The 21,483-nt window shown below is 35.8% G+C and overlaps 1 protein-coding gene across 1 annotated transcript in view; it reads right to left on the bottom strand.

Annotated features, from left to right (window-relative positions):
* Window positions 1-20,981, bottom strand: part of LOC134745338 (translin-associated protein X) — a 92,545-nt gene extending 71,564 nt beyond the window's left edge. Inside the window, exon 1 of the mRNA XM_063679353.1 lies at window positions 20,970-20,981. The gene's annotated coding sequence lies outside the window, so the exon portion shown is untranslated. The remainder of the gene's footprint in view (window positions 1-20,969) is intronic.
* Window positions 20,982-21,483: the final 502 nt, after the last annotated feature.

Below are 21,483 nucleotides of genomic sequence, written 5' to 3'. Positions count from 1 at the left end.
TTGCATAAAGTTTATAGCAACTGTAAATATCCGCAGATATGTGATGTAGTACTTCAGTTGCTATACAATCTATATCACCACATACTTTTACCATCATTAAAAAAACTTCTATACAATTTATATCCCTAATTAAAGTTCGTTCAACCTTATTTGGCGCCGCAGTCTAAATCAAGGGTGGCTTATAAAAACCACAACTGGCTATATTGGTTGACACCTATAATCACGTAAAAAAGTACTTCAATATGTGTCAACCAGCATAGTGAGTTATTCAATTTAGTAAAGATTTCTAAATGTTTGTCAACTCAAATGAGGTTGTTTGTAACAGCATGTAAGTTAGGGCTGATATCTGGTGATCTGTGAAACATAAGGCGATCTCCAGCGTCCAACGGGTTAAAATATTGTTATTGCCACCAAAGTAATGTAATTATTTTATTTTACGGAACAGGAGTGCTGTGGAGGCGTAATTTTTTATGAGTTATGAGTGTGTTTTGTTTTTGGAGTTGGATTAAGTAGTCCTGAATAATGTTCGTGTTTACTGGTGTTTTTGTATACCTAGTTTAGTTTGTTGATATTATTGTTAAAAAAAAAGAACCATTGGAACCATCCTTTATATATGACCTTAGTCTAATACCAGAACAATGTTGCTTACAGAGACTACAAAGTTAGCAAACGATGGCTATATTAGTCCTTACGAACGACTGTCTTACGAGCGAACGAATTACGAGCTAACTTGTCTTCTTTCCCCAAAAAACAGTGGAACAGCAATAGATTCCAGGACAGTCGTCAACATGACTTGGAACAGCCCACTTATCGCCTTAGGAAAACTGGCAACTGTGTACATATAGTCGGATCTAAGATCTACAATAAAATTCCACCCAACATTAAAAGTAAGAACACCATTTCAGGTTTTAATTCACACTTGAAATCTGCTACAAAAGGCCTATTACTCGGTGAATGAGTTTATGGATGAGAATAATGAGACCTGACATTAAAATAAATAAATATATATATTAACATTTATATTTACCCAAATTGACATTGTAATTTCTATTAATCAATTTCTGTATTATTATTATTTTATTCTTAACTTTTTTTTAAGTGAAATGTATATACCAATGACAATGTATGATTATTAGTGAATAAATGATATGATATGATATGATATGATATGTTATGTACTCTGAAATTTTCATCCCTACTGAGAGGAAATTTTTTAAAGATATAAAGTTTTTGCAAACCTAACAATTTACCCATGATTTCATGACGTAGAAATAAATAAATATTTAGGAACAATCTAACACAGATCGACCTCACTCACTCACTCACTCTAACTATAAGCAAAGCTTAAGTACTATAAGTACCAGCCGAATACGTGTAAAAAAATGGTCATTGAAAATGACACTGTTTTATTTACGCACTTGCTACTTAGCTCCATTTAGTAGTGAATTATTATTTTATTTCCCTAGCACTCATGATCACCGTCCTTTAATTTATGCTACCGATGCGCAAGCGTCCCCCCCGCGGTTTTATCCCGATTTATCGCGCCTCTACATTGTCTATGCCGTAATGACCCCGTTAACTTTTTATTATTTATAAATGAACAAACCCGTGTTTTTCGGATACGTAAATTATGTCCAAGTTAATAATGTTCCATGAAAATTATCGTTATTTATTTTGACTTTTATGACTGCGAATATTAAACGGCGGTAGTGTAGTGCCCGCGGCGATCTGACCTGCACCTTTTAAAGGTTTTAGTGCCAAAGGTAGAGTGACATAGGCATACATAAACTATGGTCATTTATCATTTTATTAAAATATTTGCTACATGTTATGTTAGCTATTGGTATATAAATCTTACCTACTTGTATTCATTCCAGTCCATTGTAGCGTATAAATGACTCGGCTACTACCTATAGTCCACTCCGCTTTATTCCGAAAGCAAAACGTCTGCTTTACTTCATATCGAGGCAATAGGTCCGCTTCCCTTTATTTTAAATCGTAAGTCCGCTCGGCTTCATTCCGAAAAGAATAGGTCCACTTTACTTCGCGTCGAAAGGCATAGCTCCGCTCTGCTTCCCGCTTCACTCCGAAAGCCTTACGGCCCGGCCACGACATCGCGCGGCGGCCATAGGTTGGAACGAAAGATCCGATCGCTGTGTCTTGCTCCAACCTATGGCCGCCGCTCGCCGCTGCCGCCGCCGCGCGATGTCGTGGCTGGGCCGTTAGGTTCCCAGCGCTTGACTTTGAAATCTGTAGTATAGGTGCGTTCCGTTGCAATCCGAAAGCAATAGGTCCGCTCTGCTTGACTTCGAAACCAATACATCCAACAGTTACTCGTACCTATGCATATAATGTGATCAAAATAAGCGACTAACCATTTATTTATTTATTTAAACTTTATTGCACAAAATATATACAACAATGTATACACTATGGCACTTGTTACACATTTTTTTTAAATCGTTAAATATTTTTATTAAGCACGATCCCTCCAATACTATCGACAAATCAATTCAAAAAGGGAAGCAGAAGACAATGCGATCGATCACTCAAATCGTCTTTCGTTACCGGCTGCTCACAAATTGCATGTATTAGCTCCGTTTAGCGCGCGCTTAGAGCGATGAGAACAAAAGTGGAGGTTGCTCTAATTGATGACCTCTCGCCGTAGACGTAGGCGGCAAACGGTGGCTCTTTTAAATCCACTGCTATTGCGTATTTTGGGTATATTGCGGATATAGGCGTTTTTAGAAGTCGTATGTTCAAGAGTTCTTCAGATTCATTTTAGGTTATTTCCATACAGAAGCATGGTAGTTATTGTTCCACTAGAAGATAAAAGGTTTCCTAATTTTTTCATATCCACTAACGCACCTTTTGTACGGAGATAATGTAATTGGAAGTAGAAAATATTAGGTATAATTGGGACACATCCGAGTTGGCAGAGTTTTCTGCAAGTAGAATCAATATTACCTACTTATTCGTAATCCGAAGAACTAAAGAGCCTACAATGATTTCTGAAAACGCTCAAATTCTGTCGTGATTAAGATTCAATGGGACAGGACAGGGCTTATGATAAGTTCGCTGGTTCAGTTAGCCTGTTAGTAGTTGTTGTTATATTTTACAGAAAATACTAATTTGCGAAAGCTAAGGTATGCTTCGTGCGAACAAATGGTATGTAGACAACGTACCTACGGATGGTAGCAATTCCAGCAGTAGATATATTTCAGCATTATATCGCGTTTATCACGTAATAAACGCGATCATAGCATGCCTATTGGTGTTTCCGGATGATGTATATCTTTGTATGATCGTGTGGGAACCCTGCTCGTGATCTAATGCCGGTGGAAGCCACACACCGCGGCGTTTAGCCATACTGACGTTTACCCCCTCAATGAAAACTGGGTCAGTATTTAATGTCTCCATTTTTTATATACGAGTATGCAGAGTATGTTTTTATACCCTAGATTTTATTTTTAGTTAATTTATTTAGTTTATATATTTATATATTTTTACCTTTGATACTAATACTAGATTATATTAATGACACAGTGATTTCGCAAATTGTATGACTGATCTGTTATTTTAGTACAATATTGGTACAAAAGTAGGATAATTGGCTAGAAAACAGACCAAACATAAAATATTACGTTTATATGAAGGAGCGCCTTCACTTTTTCTGTTCAAATCGGTGCAAAGTTAGCTCGGACACGGACTCGACGTATATTACAACTATTACTCTACATGACGCTATTTTTACAACTATTACTTTACATGACGCTATTTTTACAACTATTACTCTATATGACGCTATTTTGACGCATGTTTTCATTTTCCAGTCGACTTGTTATTTCAATTCTTATGTTGGATTCCAGTAAAACTGTCAGAATTTAGTGCCCCAAATACCTTTTTCCAGCCCTTTCGGCGTACCTACGGGACGTCAATTTGCAATCGTTTAGGAGCTTTTTACGCTCCAAACCGCAACTGACGGTCCACTCTTATTGGATATTACCAACCTTCTTACCGTTTCTAAAACACTTAACAATCCATTATGATGCTTAGAACAATGTAATAAGACACGGTTATGATTTACGTGGTTGTAGCGTCAAAATTGTTTTTAAATGAGTTAACACCGGCAGATTTGCGGTTGTATAAGTGCAAATCTGGTTCGATTAGCATCGCTTTGACGCTTAGGTCTTAAAGAATAAGGCACATTGTATTTTTAAGGTTTGGCGCAATGGACGAATGTGTAAGTTTGTGGAAAATATATACGATAGACGTGTAATAGCAGGTAATTGTCATCAGTGGGCTCGCCCTCGTTCTCGTACAATTTATGACTATATTTTGGTCACGACCTTAAAGTAATCGTTCAGGATCGTCTCCAAAGGCACGATTGGTTTGATTTGTTGCCGTTCGATACCCTTGTTTTATTAAAGTTTAGTTAAAGGGCAAATTAGAACTGATGGAACAATTCATAGCCGAGTATAGTTAGTTTAATCTGTTACAATAGATCGTTCAGCTAGAGTCTCATAGCAGATACATATTGTTTTACTGCAGTAAACAGTTGTTATACTTATAACACATTACTATTTTCTACTTGGCTATACCATTGGTCAGTTGTAAGTTGTAAGTATATGTATGTTGGTAATTATTATACCTAGAAGTGAGTTGTTACCTACCTATATAATATATAGCTTCTAATTTTTATGAATTTTACGATACATACCCATAGTTTATATAAAACAGTTCGAGCAAGACCTCAGGAAGTCCCCACAATTCCTTGGAGCTCGTGCGCAGATTGTAGATTTTTTTAGGAAATCTGGCACATTACAAACTAGAAGTATATTATTTTCCATGAGTTTGTGAATGTGGTACAAATTTTATGTTTATGTTTTGAACGAGAAAGATAACTGGCCCAACGGACCGATCGTAACTGACGAGAGCGTAGAGCAGGGCAGCACAGAGGCCAGAGACTACGCGATATTTTTTTTGCCTTACCAGAACACTAAGCTGTGAAACTTAGTTACACCGAAATATTTACCAAAATATACCAAAATATGTCTTTGTTACCAAGGTTGGTCGTGGTTTATCTATATAACTTACCAAATTTTTTTTTCACTGTAGATAATTATGACCTATGTACATTGTACCTATACACTGTAAAAAATAATTATTTTCGTAACAGTAACAAAATATTTTGTTACTTTTACACAAAAAAATGGGACTTGCGAAGTACATCGGCCGACAGGTCGGTTCATAACAACAAAACCGGTTAGGATAATTGATCAAAATTTAGTTCTCTTTTAGGTACTTAAGTTTAGTAACTTTTTTAATTAAATCATTACTCAATAAATCCTTAATTTTTTTTCAGTGTACTAATGAAATAACATAGGTACAAATAAATACGCACTGTCGCACAGTACTATGTTCCACACATTCAATACGTATAAAAATAATGAAGTATCAATACCAATCTTCTTTTTGATATATCCTAAGTTTTTTCTTCCTTTTATATGATTTTTAAGATATTCCAATTAGTGTTGGACCAAAGCTGGGAGGTATTACGGTATATGTATTTGCGATGTTCTCGGCAGGGCCCTCTGGACAAGTTTAGCGCGAAGATAAAGGGGCTCTCTGGGGCACCGTAGTCTAGATAGCATCTCATTACGGGCGATCTCGGCGACGCAATAATGCGAGCTATCCGTCAGCGGGCGCAGTCGGGTAAAGGACACGGCTTTCTCACTGCCCTTGCGCGCCACAGACTAAACCAGACGGTTCTTTAGAGGAAACAGACGAAGTTACGTGACCACTTCTTCATACAAATATTTTGGATGTTCTCGGTAGGGCCTGGACAAGTTTACCGCGTAGATATAAAGGGGTTCACTGGCGCTTCGTAGTGTAGTCTAGATAGCATCTCATTACGGGCGATCTCGGCGTCGCAATAATGCGAGCTATTCGACAGCGGGCGTAAGCGGGTAAAGGACATGGCTTTGCCACTGCCCTTGCGACCCACAGAGATTTTTTTTTGTCGATACAGTTTTTGAATTTTTTTAAATGGCTGAGAAATGGAGGTTCACGAGGTAACAGCTAACACAGCCACTAGTTTTATCATCAAGAGTACCTACCTATGCCAAAGTTCTGATGGATGCGGTAGATTATTATGATAATACACATATACACTCATGGACAAATTTAAAGGAACAAAAAAAAAAGAGTTTAATTACTAATTTTGAAATTACTTTAGGTGCTTTAATCCAGCAATTATACCTTTTTTTTGCGTTTCTCTAAATTTGCCCAACTACTTCCCTGGACGGCTATAAGAGCCAATAACTCCATCCTAGAGGAGCTGAAAGTCACCACACGGCTCTCTACAATATGTCAAAGTCATATCATGCGGTATAAAAAGCATGACCTAGAAAGGCAGATTATCTTGGGTCAAATGGATGGCAAGCGTGCGCGAGGAAAAGCACCCACGAGATGGTCTGATGCTGTGAAGAGGGTGGCTGGCGGCAACATGCAGCGCGTGATATGGCTTATGACCGCACACTATGGAGACGGAGCATACATGGTCGCGATTTTTAGCAATGAGGGACCGAGAAAACAAGAAAGAGAAATTTGTCCATGAGTATAGGGCATAGTATGGGGCATAGTTATGGTTTATATAAAATAAATTGTGCAATTTTTTTTCCATAATGTGAAGAAGTGGTCGTCCACTATCGTCTTAAGTAAGAACATACTGAATATGGTCAGAGAATGCACCATCCTTTCTATGCTGCGCCCGTCGCCTGAGGCAGGTCCCTGCGACAGATGAGGCTAAATCCTTTGTTGGCTGTCAACCGCCCGTCATTTGCGGTCAGAGGTCGGCCGCCATGCAAATTGCAGATGATGATTTGTGACCACTTGACAGCGCCTTAAGGTTTTGTTTACATTTTTATTGGGGCAGTGATGTATGTGGGTCTAGGGAAATGCTGCCATCTCTGTTCCCTATTTATGTTATAGTCCCTTGACTATAATTTTACATAATTATGTATTTATTTATAACATATTTACTAGCAAGGGAGCGGAGGCTCGCGATTTCGCGTAGAAGTAATTGACGCAGTCATGTAGAAACTTTCACTCCTCATTATATTCTCCAAGAAATGGAAAAGCCATTTTTTATTTACCTACTATTATAATAAATTAAATTGATGCCATCCTTCCCAAATGAAATAAAAGAAGTCAGTTCAAATATTTATAACGTTTCGCAATAAAATGTTGCAATTATACATACATCTGCAATAATATATACATCGAACAGCCCATCTGTCTCTCTTGACCAATTTTCTCAACAATTCCTTTTTAAGCCTCAAATGTCGCTTGGTCGTGTTCTTCAGAATTTCGCTCCGAGTATGGGACGGAGACACTAAAAACTAATGTCTATCAGTTCGAAGGCAGATTAAATTGGAATCTGCCGGGGCCATAGTAGGACGAAAGGCTTGGGTAACAAATTGCTATCGTCGATGAAAATGTCAAATTAGGTAAGTAGGTAATTGTATTAAAAGTTTAAAGGGGACCGGACTTCGTCGTGTATTATTAAAGTTAGTGTATGGTCGTATGCCAAACACGTTTGTATGCTAAACATATACAGAACGATTTTGTTATTCTTCTTCCGTTCGGCTTCCTCAAATTAAATACAAAAATTGTCTAGATGTTTCCAAAAAGTATATTGATTATTTTTTCATACAGATACTGTAAAACTTCATCCTAAACAATCAAATCGCTAAACGTAGCACTAATTGTTCCGTGGGAAAATGTCAATAAATATCAAACTAAAACTGTGCGTTTGTGTGTTAATGGTCGTCTCCGTTAATTTAGTTATAATTGAATGATAGTGTACCTTTCACTATGACATTAATAGCCCCTTAATCGATCGAAATTGTACGTCCACCGTGTCTAAGGCAAAGACAATGAAATGATGCGTATCATGAAGGAATTATAAATTTTTCGGTCGTTCGTGACACGATAGGCATATAAGCGGCGTAGTATGATTTAAACATTGTTTTATAACATTCACGCATGCCATGGAATATGCCTACCAGAATTGTTCAAGCAAGTCAGCGTACCGGGCATTAGAAAACCTCCTCTGGGCATTTTGATTGCGGTTTCACGTTGACGACGACGCAGCCGTAAGGTACACGTACACATACAGTGCGTTTGGTATTCAGGTTATTCTGCATTCTGCAAAACTTATAGTTAAATCGAAAATCGGGAAGTAAAAGTAAAATTTACCTGGCAAGATATGAATAAACATAACAATAAACTAACAGTCGGCAGGCTCAGCGGCAGAGACTGTCATGGCTCGTCCAACAGGTCTCCATCGCCGTACAGCGGGGTAACGCTGCTAGTGTTATGGGGACCTTTGGACCCGGCATGGCTCAGAACGGATTTTAGTTTCTAATTTTTTTTTTTTTCGTATTTCTTGTATTACAAATAGTAAAGCTAAAATATTAAGTACCTATGTGTAGTATATTGGAAATCGATATTATAATATTCTTTATTTAATAAAGGTATAACATAACTTTGTATAAGCAAGAACAATCGAATTTTGAGTACCTCCTGTTTTTGGAATAATTGATACATGTTTTTAACTAGGATTGTGATTCCAAATAAAGGTAGTGATGAACTAATAAAATATCTACAGAAGTTAATGTTTAGAATAATGGTTCTTTTAACTGTAGTACAAATTAGGATGATGTGAAACGTGGGCGGAGAGTAGAATTTATAATTTTATTCATGATTGACTTGACGTAAAACGAAGATCCTTCTTTTTATGCTTTTTATTTTTATTTATTACTTTTGCGTGAATATCAATTAAAACATAAGGTGGAGAATCCTATATATGCCTTGTTTATTTTACTTGGGTTTATTCTTTTGAGTACCTATAAGAGAAATATAATTTGTGATGTTGATTAAAAAAATATAGGTATTGTGGTTAAATATTTTCAGAAGCAAAATAGTCAAAATCAAAATACCTATAGGTATTTCCAACACTCAACGTGCGTTGAAGACAAATGTGATTCTGCGACACAAGCCCTAATAAAACAAGCTACCATATTATATTATGTTTAGTTTTCAATATTGTATTATTTTTCTTTTTAATACTTTCAAGTACTTCATTTAAGTTTGTTTTTCAATACCTACTTTGTTGTGTAGTACTCTATATTTTAACTATTAATAATTTTAATTGTACCTGGTTCCCCGCGATACAGGCGTAGCCTAGTGCGGAGACCCCTGACATTCTCTGTTATGTATTTCATTGATAATAAATTTATTCTTATTCTTATATTTGAGAAGTTATTTTGTAAATTATTACTTTTAATGTAGCTTTGGAAACCTTGACAACAGGAAAAGTTTATTGACCCGAAAAAGAAAAAGAACTTGCCGCTTGCGAGTCATGGATTTTCCTAAAACGTATGGTCAAAAAGCGATCTGTTTTATCAAGTCAATTAGGGCACGTCATCGGCCTTTGCTGACAAATGGGGACCATTTCTCAAACTGAACGAGATCGCGCCACGACCTCCGACCCCATCTATACATATATTTGTAAGTTAATTATTGTAATAGGGTTCGAGGCGAGGTGGTAAAAGGAGGTAAGATAATACTATATATTTTTTCAGTAATTCATTTTAGGATCTGGCATTTGAATTATCTTTTTTCAATTTGGTCATGATTCTTATTTATCAGTGTTTTAGTTTTTGTTGTAGGTTTGTGCTCAGGATTCATTGACGACCAATTTGTAAGTATATTTATTTAAATACGTTTTAAAGCTTCAATCATGGCTTGCGCACTACAAACAATTTGAAATAATTTCAATACCAAAAACAAAAGCGATCATCTTACAAGATACTTTATTGCTATTTCTGGCAATAGTGTCCGTCACGTCAAGCGTCCTTATTACTAAACGGTCAAATTCTAAGCTTATCAAATTACGACTTTAAGATGTTTGCTTAATATGTTCAATATTGTTTAGCTCTACTGTTAATTCACGGTTAAATTCGAAGAGCGCGCACTCATCTGTCGGTTTATAAAAGGGCAGTATAGTGTATTTATCTTGAAACGTACTTACTGCCTTTTACCTTTTCGGGGCAGTGACGTTGATTCTTAAAAACAATCATAACTGTCTAACAATTAGTAAAATAACCGGTCTATCTGCCATTTACCGACAAAAAACGCGATTGATTGCGAGAAATGTATGCCGTGACTAAATATACCAATAATTCAATCAGCTAAACCAGAGTTGCGGTTTTTTGTGCAATTTTAGAAGTATAAAAATTCGGCTTAGGCCATTTCGCCTCGACCGAATGATCTATCTATCGACTGGGGTATAACCGGCTTGATAGCTCAATTCAAAAGACGATAGTCTCATGAATAAAAAATACATTAAGCCGATATAGTAAGATAAACAGTACAGTGCTATTACTCCAACCATTTAATGAGAATAACGCTTCGTTTGAACAAGTACATCAAAAATTTCGAGATTTGTAAAGAATATTTGTAATCACGTATATACCAGTTCTCTTGAGGCGGATAGCATTAGGAATTATTGCTCAGTGCATTTAAACAATATTTACACAAAATTTACTAAATTGAATTAGTAAAACCCTTATTTGTGTAGAGTTAAGGTTGTAAAATACTAGTAATTTAATTTATTTTTGTATAAAATATAAAAATAAGTAATATTTATAACTATTAAATGATTGTTAGCAGTAAAATATTGAAATTTAAAATCTACATACATACCTACATTTAATGCTTAACACTGTTACGGTGCCTTTTTAGACATTGTACGAAAATACCACAACCTAAATCGTTGAAAATGGAAGCTTCAAATTAAAATAAAAGCTTTTTTTTGCTTTAAAGGTTGAGTAAAGGCAGTACCTATAATTCCAGGACCCGGCAGGGGCGTTGGAGCTGACCAAAGCTGAGCTGGCCCCTCCTCCCCTCTGCTAGGCCTTCGGCGATATCAACTTGCCCACCCCCCTTACCATAGCTGGCGACGCTCTTGAAAATAAGGTTGAAAGTTTTAAACTCCTACCCCGACTAAGTCTCGTGCGGAAGCTACTCTCATAAAATCGAATTTATCATCAGTGCTACATCCAAGGAACGTGTAATATGTCACTGATAATCTAATGAAGATGAAATCTACCTATGCGTCAAAGAGTGTCAAAACAAGCTTCGATTGCTCATGTTTGTCTGTTGTCAGTGTCTTAAACTTTATTACTGACCAGTGACGACGTTTGAAACATAACCAAATAGACATCATCGTGTAAACTATATATGTAAATCAAACAAAGATTTTTCTTAAAGTAACTCATGTTACTCACTAAAACAGTTTTAATTTCAATGTTTATAATTCGTAGATTTGATGTTTTGATACTATACCCGGATGCTGGTAGTAGCTGTAATAAGCTCGGGCTTCGGATCTAAATCTAATTAGATAATTGTTGCCATGACCCCGTCATATGTCCATCTGTTTGACAGTTCCGTGCTAGCTCAAAACATCTTGACATTTGGAGCGTGGTCGTGAGCTCACAATGGTTGAAAAACTAAAGCATCATGTCATGAGTTATTAACGAACGGGATAACTAATATGTTGTTAGTCATAATTATATCTTTGTGTAGACTACCAAACATTACTTAACATACTTGAGAAGGTGCATAGGCATAAAAGGTGTTGCGCACAAGCTTAAGCTTATTTGCTAAACCGTGTACAAGCTACCCAGATAACATATTATGATAAAAGAGAAAAATGCTTTCAGTCACAATTATCCACGTTTTTGAACAATAAAACCGGAGTACCTCAAGGCAACATCCTAGGACCACTGTTTTTCCTCATTAATCAATTCTCTAATGACTCCGCATCTCAGCACACTTTATGCAGATGACGCTTCTGTACTGATCTTGGGAAAGGGACTAAGCAAATCTGAACACAAGGCATAAATAAAATTATCCATAATCTTGCAATAAAGACATTTTTGATTTTGATTTTCAAACAACTAACGCCTATAACTTTTATACGAGCAATGTTTGTAATTATTAAGAATAAGTAGCCGGCAAAGCCGAGCTTTATATCGTTGGCTGAGAATACGTTTGTGCCATATCCATTTTTGAGCAAAATAGATTTATAATGATTCCTAAAACAACAAAAATCGATCGATCGATTTTTGAAAAACTTATTTTTCAAAAATGTTGTGCCATATCTGCATTTTACTATAGGATACTGTGCTTTGTTAGCAAAAAAATATTACAAAAGTGTGACATATCCAAAACTTTTGTGTCATGTCATTGTACGTTTAACATTTACTCATCAAAACGGATATGGCAGTAATAAAAATGCTTTTATTTTATGATTACCACTATATTCAAAATATGTGTATGGTATGTCTACTCGTAAATGATAAATAAGTTCAATATTTCCTAAATGTAAAACTTTTCGATAAATATTTTTTTTGCTTCTTTTCGCTCTCCTGCAAACCAAAGTAAGTGGCGTATGGCACGAACGTATTCTCACCCGACGATATACCAAGATATTTCTTCATATTGATGAAATCGACAGTCAAGCATACATGTACACTTACCCTGCTTTCTACTTAATCAATAATCAGGAATAATAATAAGTAATCTGATTTAACGGGATTAAAACTGTCTGAAAATACAAAACTTTCATACAATCGCCATTGTATTAAAATGTAGTAATTTAGTATAATTTTTTTTATACTAAATTGCAGCCCCACTGCAGGTCAAAGGCCTCCTCTTATTTTCTCCACTGCACTCGACCCTGTTGTTGGTATTTTCCCACCTTTTAAGGTAGATAGTCCAAGTCGTCCCGCCATCTCCTTTTCGGATAGTATCCAATAGATAATGTTATAGTGCCCACCAAAAATACCGTAACAGTATCAAAGTGTATTATCATAAGAACGGACCTCTATCTGTTTTGAGTATGACGGGAGAGCTGACTGATAAGGACCACACACGGAGGGCCTTTGAAATCGTATTGGCTGACCATCACCACAATCAAACATGGAATGAACAAATATAGCAACAATAATAACAAAAGAACGAACAAATGTGGTGTAGTTTCTTTTGAAAAGCTGCTACTTTAGGTATTAGACTTTCAAGATTTGACGTATTACCAGCAATAAACGGTTTTAAAGGCTTCACGCATTTATTACCCTAATTTGGCAGTCTCTAAACCACAATTGAAAATAGGTTTTAATGTGCACAATATGAAATATTCGTAAGAGCAAAAAAAGATGAATCCAACTTGTATTTGCAATTTTATCTAAGTACATCATGGTTGCTGAAACAATTATAAAATCTTTCGTATGCCATTTCTTTTAATAGACCTATAATGCCATATGCCATTATTCAGATAGGTAGTAGTAGTTGTAGCCTTAGATGGGCAGTAAACATTAACACCTCATATCGACAACAGCGGCTATGAACATCATTTATGTTCGCGTCATAAATGCCTACTTTTCAAAATGTCATTATAAAACTAGTTACACACACATTATTCAGCGTTTATTATTGTACGTATCTAAATGTCTATTAAAACTTTCCCATATCAACTAAACTATACTACCTCTTATCACATTTTGCATTCACTTGAAAATCATCTCTATGTGTTATAACTATAAGGTTTCTTTTTATTTCAATAGTTGAGGTAAGTAGATAAGTTAGATGAATTAGTGGATATAGCATACAGTTCATTAGTTGAGCGGTGAGTGACAGGTGTCTAGAATTATCGAAATCATAGTTAGTTCGTTAGGGTTCTGCCGGTAGCTTGTATGGTAGCTTCTCACGGCACACCCATGAAAGGTTTTATCGATATCACGTGTATTTTTTTTATTCACGTGTAGAAGGTTATAAATGTTATAATTATTAATCGAATTTTAAACATTATTTAAGATTGTTTGCATACAGTTGAATATTGGAATTTATTTCGGATTAGCTTCTGCGCGCGAGTTTGTCTGCGTGGAATGATAATGATTGGTACAAATTATTCTATATCCTTTCCCGGGCCAAAAACTACCTCCATACCAAATGAATGAATTCTTTCATAAAGTGGTCATGTCCATTGAATTTTGCGGCTCGGTGAAGAAGAGACGCAAGGAAAGAAGATTCGGTTTCCTACAGAGATGAAGGAAAGTGGCACATTATGATGAATTGTATTTTACTCGTAATCATATTAAATTAGCGTAAATACCTACTATTATCTTGTAAATAATACCAGAACCCAAGTTGCTAGGTGCAATAAAGTTACTTATTATATTTATTGGATTCAGTAAAATGTCAGTCCATATGATATTATATAAAAATACCATCTGTCATCATATTTTAGTTACAATTCGACTTATTTCGAATGGAAATTTTTGATATGCATTGCAATCAGTTGCTGTTGCTTACACTAACTTTGCGGCTCAAGGATGTGTAACATTAATTTCTCAAAACAATAAACACAGATTTAACTAAACCTTCAAGTGTTTTTCACTTTTTCATGACGTGAATCCCTGAATGAGTGAATGAAAAATTCTTCACGAGCAAAAATACATGTATCGAGCTTGGAAATGAATAACTGTAACAATATTTAAATTCACGAGGCTTATGGAAATCGAACCCTAGACCCCTTGACCCCCAGTCCACATATAAATCACGCATTCGTAATGTAATTTGTGGTTAATTACTAATCAAGGTGTTCACCATGTGTTTATTACTGCGGATGCGAAAGGTACACTCGTTTTATGGACCGCCATTATGTTCAGAATAGATTTGACTGCGGTTTTCAATAAATTGTAAAATTTTAATCTTGATGAATGATGATTCATAAATATGGTTCGATGGACATTTAATATTTTAGATGTTTGAGAAAATTACTTAGTTCTGGGGAAAATTTGAACCTTGTCCTATAAAAAATTTGATTGTATCGTGTCTTAGATGACGTACCTCTATTTGTACTTATAATATGCAAAACTTGACAAAATAAATAAGTCTTACATTTTAATTAACATGGACGAGGACAAGTGGCTTAATAAAATCAAAATGTTTTTTGTTTTGTTTTTATGTATGTATTAAATATGCCTGGCCCTCTATGATAATTAACGGGACGTTAATATGGCTTTTTTTTAAAACATCATTTTCCCAAAACGAGTTAAGCGGGTGAAAATTAGTTAAGCGTAAATTTTCACTTTTGAAACCTTTAAACTTTTAAACTGCGGAATCCAAAAAGCAGGAAATGGTCTGGACATTCATTTAAGAAGTTCTGTCAGGAAAACATGTTCGCTACACAATTTATACGAAACTTGTCGACAGTGTTGTCAGATCTTCATCTACATCTCAATGGTGTATTTGAATACCAAAGTGACAAAGAATTAGCTAAAATCCCGCTCGGAATTCTATAATTTCCTTCCCAACATACAGCTGTGAGAACTTATTAGAATATATGCTAACGAATGACATGGATTTTATTAAAAACATCCAGAGCTAAACGCTTAATAAAATCGACAGTTTTTATCGAAAAATGTAATCTGAGCATTAGTCAACAGGTTATGTACAGAATATATGAACATCGGCACTGATTAAGTATAAAAACGGTAAAATATTATACAAACATTACACTCATATTAATTGGTGAAATTAACTGGCCGATTTGTTTATAAGATTAGACATATAGATTCATACTAATCTAGAACGTTGAGTCACCTCGGATAAAATTGGTAATAATTATTGGTATTATTTTATTTTATTTTATTTTAATTTTAATAAGTATATGTAATTTCATTTGCTCTGGATGGTTTCGATAGCTAATTAAGAAGACTCATTTCAAAATACGTCTGTACACGTTTTTGGAATTTAAATTTGAATTGATTTTAATAAACTTTGGACACAACAAAATATTTAACTTTGATGCAATCAAGCAAACAAGCAAATATGCTTGCAGTATTTAAAAATACTTTTTTTAATTCCAAAACGGGACAGGTTTAGTTTGCTTAGTAGTTACCTATTTCTTTTATTATTTTGAGCTTGATTAGGTACTTACTTTGTACTTGGTTAGGTATGAGGTGTGTTTTGAGTAAGATAGTTCCTTGGTGAACTTCTTATCGTAGATATCCATACTAATATTATAAATGCGAAGGTCTGTCTGTCTGTCTGTCTGTGTGTTCCCTTTTCACGCTTAAACCGCTGAATCGATTTAGATGAAATTTGGCATAGAGATAGGTTGAGTCTCTGAAAGGGACATAGGATAGTTTTTATCCCGAAAATCATCCCTTAAGAAAGAGAAAAGCGGGGTGGAATTGAGATAATTAATGAAGTGCCTGCTAATTTGTGTGCATGTGTTTGTGTGATTAAGCCTTAGTTTGTAGTTAGTAGTTTCTTACTAAATGATAGTTTTTAATTGTAACAAAGTCTGATATTTAAATTATAATTGGTTCCCCGCGATACAGGCACTGCCTAGTGCGGAGACCCCTGGAATGTCTGTAACCTTTAGCTGAAAATTAATGATCTTTATTCTTATTCTTATTCTATAATATGCTCAAATTAAATAATTGCTATGAGATTTTTTCCAGGCGCTATACTTACTTTAGCTGCTGTTATTAAGTCCACGCAGACGAAGTCGCGGGCAAAAGCTAGTAATAAGATATTGCCAAGTGAACGTGTGATAGTAATTTAGTAGTTTTTTTTTACAATCCATAAACAACATTATAGTTAGTATTATATCGGAGACGGAGGAGTCAGTCAAAACAAATTAATTTAATTTAATTCAAATTATATGTAGTATTTTCAATCATATTTAATTCCAGTCAACCTTCCCTCCCCATAACTAAGCAACGGAAATTAAAATCTATCTGTCATAATTAGCTTACTTGGAAGAATTGAAAATTAAATCCAAAATCATAAATCGGTAGCCATCTGCACATCGTTTCATGTTTAATTATTATTTGGCGCGATAGATACGAATTGGCGTATGTCCTAAACATTTTGCACTTCATATAACCCTTTAGTTTCAAGGATCAAAATGAAAACTAGTTTTACGAATGGATATTGATAATATCATTCTGCTGGTTGTAATAAAATTGGCACTGTAATTACAACTTAGCAAGTTTATTAGTCTTTAGCCCACCGTGTTTGTGTTTGTATAAGATTCTATCTTGTATTTATACTTTTTTTTACAAAATGCTTGATAGTAGTAAATTGCATTTGAATGTAATACTATTTTATATAGCGGCAAGTAGAATTTAACAGTAGATTTTTAGCGTGATTTTTAAAAAATGAATATGCTATAAGTAACGATAAGTGTAAGTTTCTTTGAAAATCCTTGCAGGGCTTTGCACCTAGTCGAAAAAGTCTGCTGGTTAGTCTTGATTGCACCAAACTTTTGTGTTTCTACTTTCTTTCGTTGATTATAAATACTATCCTCATTCCTGCCCACAATAAACACAGTACGATCTCCGGAATCTTGTTAAGCAGCCCATTACGATTTCCTCTTAATTTTTTGTAATACACACCGACTTTTTGCAGTTGTGCTGTTCTAAAATAATGAGTGGCCGCGACCGCGCGCGCAGCGGGCGTTGAATTATGGCGACAGAACGCGTAGATCACCCCGTAAGAGCCGTCGCACACGGCGACTTTTTGCCGTGATGCAGGCGCGATACAGTTGCGATGTAGCTGCGGGCAATCGCGATGCGCTGGTCGATCAAATCGCCCACGTAGTTTGTATGGCTACTACAATCCGGCAAATATTAAGGTAAACTAGCTATCCTCTTGCCTGCCTCTATAAACTATTTGCAGCATGCTTACTAGAAATAATATCCGGCGACATAGAATTGCACCAACCTATCGAACAGGCAGGTTTCAGGAAAGGCTACAGTACAAATGACCATATTCATATTAGACCAGGTCATAGAAAAATATGTAGAGTTTAGAAATCCATTAAACATCGCCTTTATTGATTATATATAAAAAAGAGTTTGACTGTAATCCACCAAAGCATATGGGAGGCACTGGAAAACCAAAATATTAACCCCAAGTACATACGAATTATAAAAAATATATACTCAAATATAAGCATAGTCAATCTCGACCGATCTGGCAGCAAAATAAATAAACTTAGAGGAATAAAATAGGAGACCCACTCTCTCCAAAACTATTCGTATCAGTCCTCCAAAACATAATTAAAGAGCTGCTGTGGTCTAATGAAGGCACATAGACGGCAAATATCTCAGCCACCTTTGTTTCACGGACTATATCGTCTTGTTCGCGGAAAACGCCGTACAGCTAGAAAACATGATGGCGGAAATTCATGCTGTCAGTAGCAACATCCAGTAATATTGTCTAACCCTATGCCATATGTCAAATTGATTGACATTATTCAAATTTGGACGTGGTTAAGCAATATTTAAAATATCAACGGATTTTTCATCGTGATCCAATTCGCCCTGTATTCCGATTCGCCTCGGTCTACTCTTATTCATTAAATTCTTCAAACGACGTAAAACTTAAATAATGTAAGGAAATAGTCATGTGACTTTTCGTAGCATCTGTCATCTCGATATATTTTATCCTTTCGTTTGGCGTTTGTCTATGTGCTAATGTCATTTTGGCTAGACCCGCAGAACGCGCAACTTCCGTTTAAATTAGTAGTTAGTTAAGTAAATATGATACCAATATGATTCAGTTCCACTTGGAATGAGCGTAGTGAGAGCAATGAGCAAATTTTATATCTCTTTTGTTTCTGAAAATGCCGTGTAGTAAATTTAATAATTCATTTGACTACGCTAGCGACTGTACAGTCCAGTTGTGTAACTGGACTTTAGGTATCTAAGTATAGGTGGCGTTTGCAATAGAGATATTACCTAGTTTCTACAAAACAGAAAACATACATAGATCACGACGTTAACAGTCGGCGTGTCTACTAACGCTGAATTACGTCGCTTGTGCGCAACGCTGGTTATTAAAACGTATTCGGTCGTAAGGGGAACGTTATTGGTGTGCGCGGGCGAGCGGCCGCCGCGCGATAGCCAACCGCCAACGATGGGGTTCACCACTCTAGCATACAAGGGAGTTGAGACCGAGACCGACAGGCCAATTCGAACGTACACTGACATCACAATGGCGTCCAAATGATGTCATTTAGTTATCTTGCATTCGCTCGGACTTGTACGTACATTTATTGGCGCCAGTGAGATGCACTATAACTAAATGACTCAATTTAGATACCATTCTGATGTGTACGTTCGAATTGAATGAATTAATAAATGAATAGTATTTATTTCTGGACTAGTCCCATATTGTGATTGTGACATACAATTACAACTATAAAATTATAGAATTGGCCTGCAAGACGAAAGAAATACTTAATTGACATTGAAATACTTAATTGACAAGTTATTGACATTGAAATACTTCATTGACAATATACATTCCGTTCTTTTGAAGGTGGGTTACTGACTACTGACTGACGTCTGACCGTGCGTATGCGCAGCTATGCACGACAGATATCAGTAGGAATAGGAGATAGGAGTATAATGGTTGCGCTTACATCGTCTATTGCGTAATAGGTACTCGAACTTACTTACTTACGTCTTAGAACCCGAATTTATAATCCGATGCCACAATGACAAAATGACAAAAGCGTGATCATAAGCCTGTAGGAGTGACTATCAGAAGACCTTATGAATTTTATTATCTGTCAAGGAAATTAAGAATTTTAAAGACGACCTTACTCATAGTGTAAATAATGTTCGTGAGTTTCTAATACAATTTACAATCTATATAAGAATTCTACTCTACTATATTGTTAAAACTATAAAAGTATATATCAGTACGGTTAGAATTAGAATTGACAAATCTTCCGAAGACTGAAACCAGTATCCCCTACCGGCTCGAGCGAGACGGGCGCTCGCGAAGCGCTTACATTAGAAGTGCAGGTCGTTTGATAGGTAATTCTGTGAGCGGCGATCCTTGACCCGCAGGCGCGGGCGCATCTCCGCGACGGTGGTAGAGACGCTGGAAGAGACAATGGAGGCGAGTGTAGTTGGGGTGTCTGTCGTTACAAAAATAGTGTGTGTATTAAAATCCTGGTATTGGAGTGTGTATTCCACATATTTATTCCTGAGTTCAAGTTTTTTTGTGTTTATCTACATATATCTATCTATTATACATATAAAACAATAAATAAATTAAAATAAATATATATCATTGACTAGTCCGCAACGCAAGCTCTGTAGAGCTTACTGTGGGACTAGGGCTGTTTTCATGCAAGTATAATTTTGCTATATCGAAAACAAAAAGTAGCGCTTAATACTTGATTACATCGAGACTCTTTGTATTCGTTTCTTTAAAAGAAGTTGTGTTTCCCATACACTAAGATAGTATAGGTTGATCTATTGTAAAAATCTTGTAACATTATGGACCTACATCTACAGTGGCGCCAACTGGTGAACACAAAAACGTTAGCCGTCATTGCATTGTCAATGCTTTAGCGTACTTGCTCACGAGTGCAGGCCACATCCGTCCCCGATCTTTATATCTTTGATCAGCAGCTCGTCGCCAGTGGAAGCGACTTGTGTAACAGTAGTGCACAACAACGCCGTGTTATAGGTCACGCCCAATCGTACAGCCTTGTTCGAAAACATTCATTTTCTGACAAACAATGTACATGCATACCTATACAGGGTAAAATATATGACGTAGTTTATTAAAATAACAAATTAGTTTTAGTTTTTGGCAAACATTTCATTTTTGGTACAAGCTTTTATTGCTGACTGTACTTTTCTATCCACAGGCAACTAATACTCATCGAGACAATTCTAAAAACTCCAAACACAATTAGGTTTCGTTGTTTTATCACGTTCCATTGGCCACCTCCTGTCTCCATCATCAGATCATCTCGATGGTACCATAATATTGCGTTGTCACCCGACTTACATGTGTATGCAAATTTTCATCTTCATCGGAAACTTGCAAGATTTGACCCGTCATAATGTAATGATTGTCATATTATCAACTTAATGTTAACTTTCCAGGATTTTCCTTTGGTTATCCTATGGATAGGTTAGGTTAGGTTAGGTTTGTTTTATGGCAATTCTGTAAAGTTACGCGTTTCTGAGAAAAACCAAATTATGACTAACGAAAATGTGGACAAACAATACATTATGACTTAAAACTATATGGGAAACAATAGAGACCCATTTGTATGTCATGCATACAGTTACTGCCTTTCAACTTTGAGTAGCCGTGTGAGATACCTACGAGATTTTTTCAAAGTAGTACCGATATCAGTATTTCGAAAAATAATCGAGGGTGGCATAATATATATATATACTTTTAGTGCGATGTTTCATACGCTACTATTGATGGTGGCCGTAAAAAAAAACCATTTTATTTTAAGACGAAAGTGCAGGACCCGCGCGACATCGCCTTTTCATACAAACGTAGACCTCAGAATCC

Source organism: Cydia strobilella, chromosome 11 (assembly GCF_947568885.1).
Source record: "Cydia strobilella chromosome 11, ilCydStro3.1, whole genome shotgun sequence".
Classification (NCBI taxonomy): Eukaryota; Metazoa; Arthropoda; class Insecta; order Lepidoptera; family Tortricidae; genus Cydia; species Cydia strobilella.
Note: the sequence above shows the minus strand (reverse complement) of the source record. Positions and strands in the feature narration are given on the sequence as shown.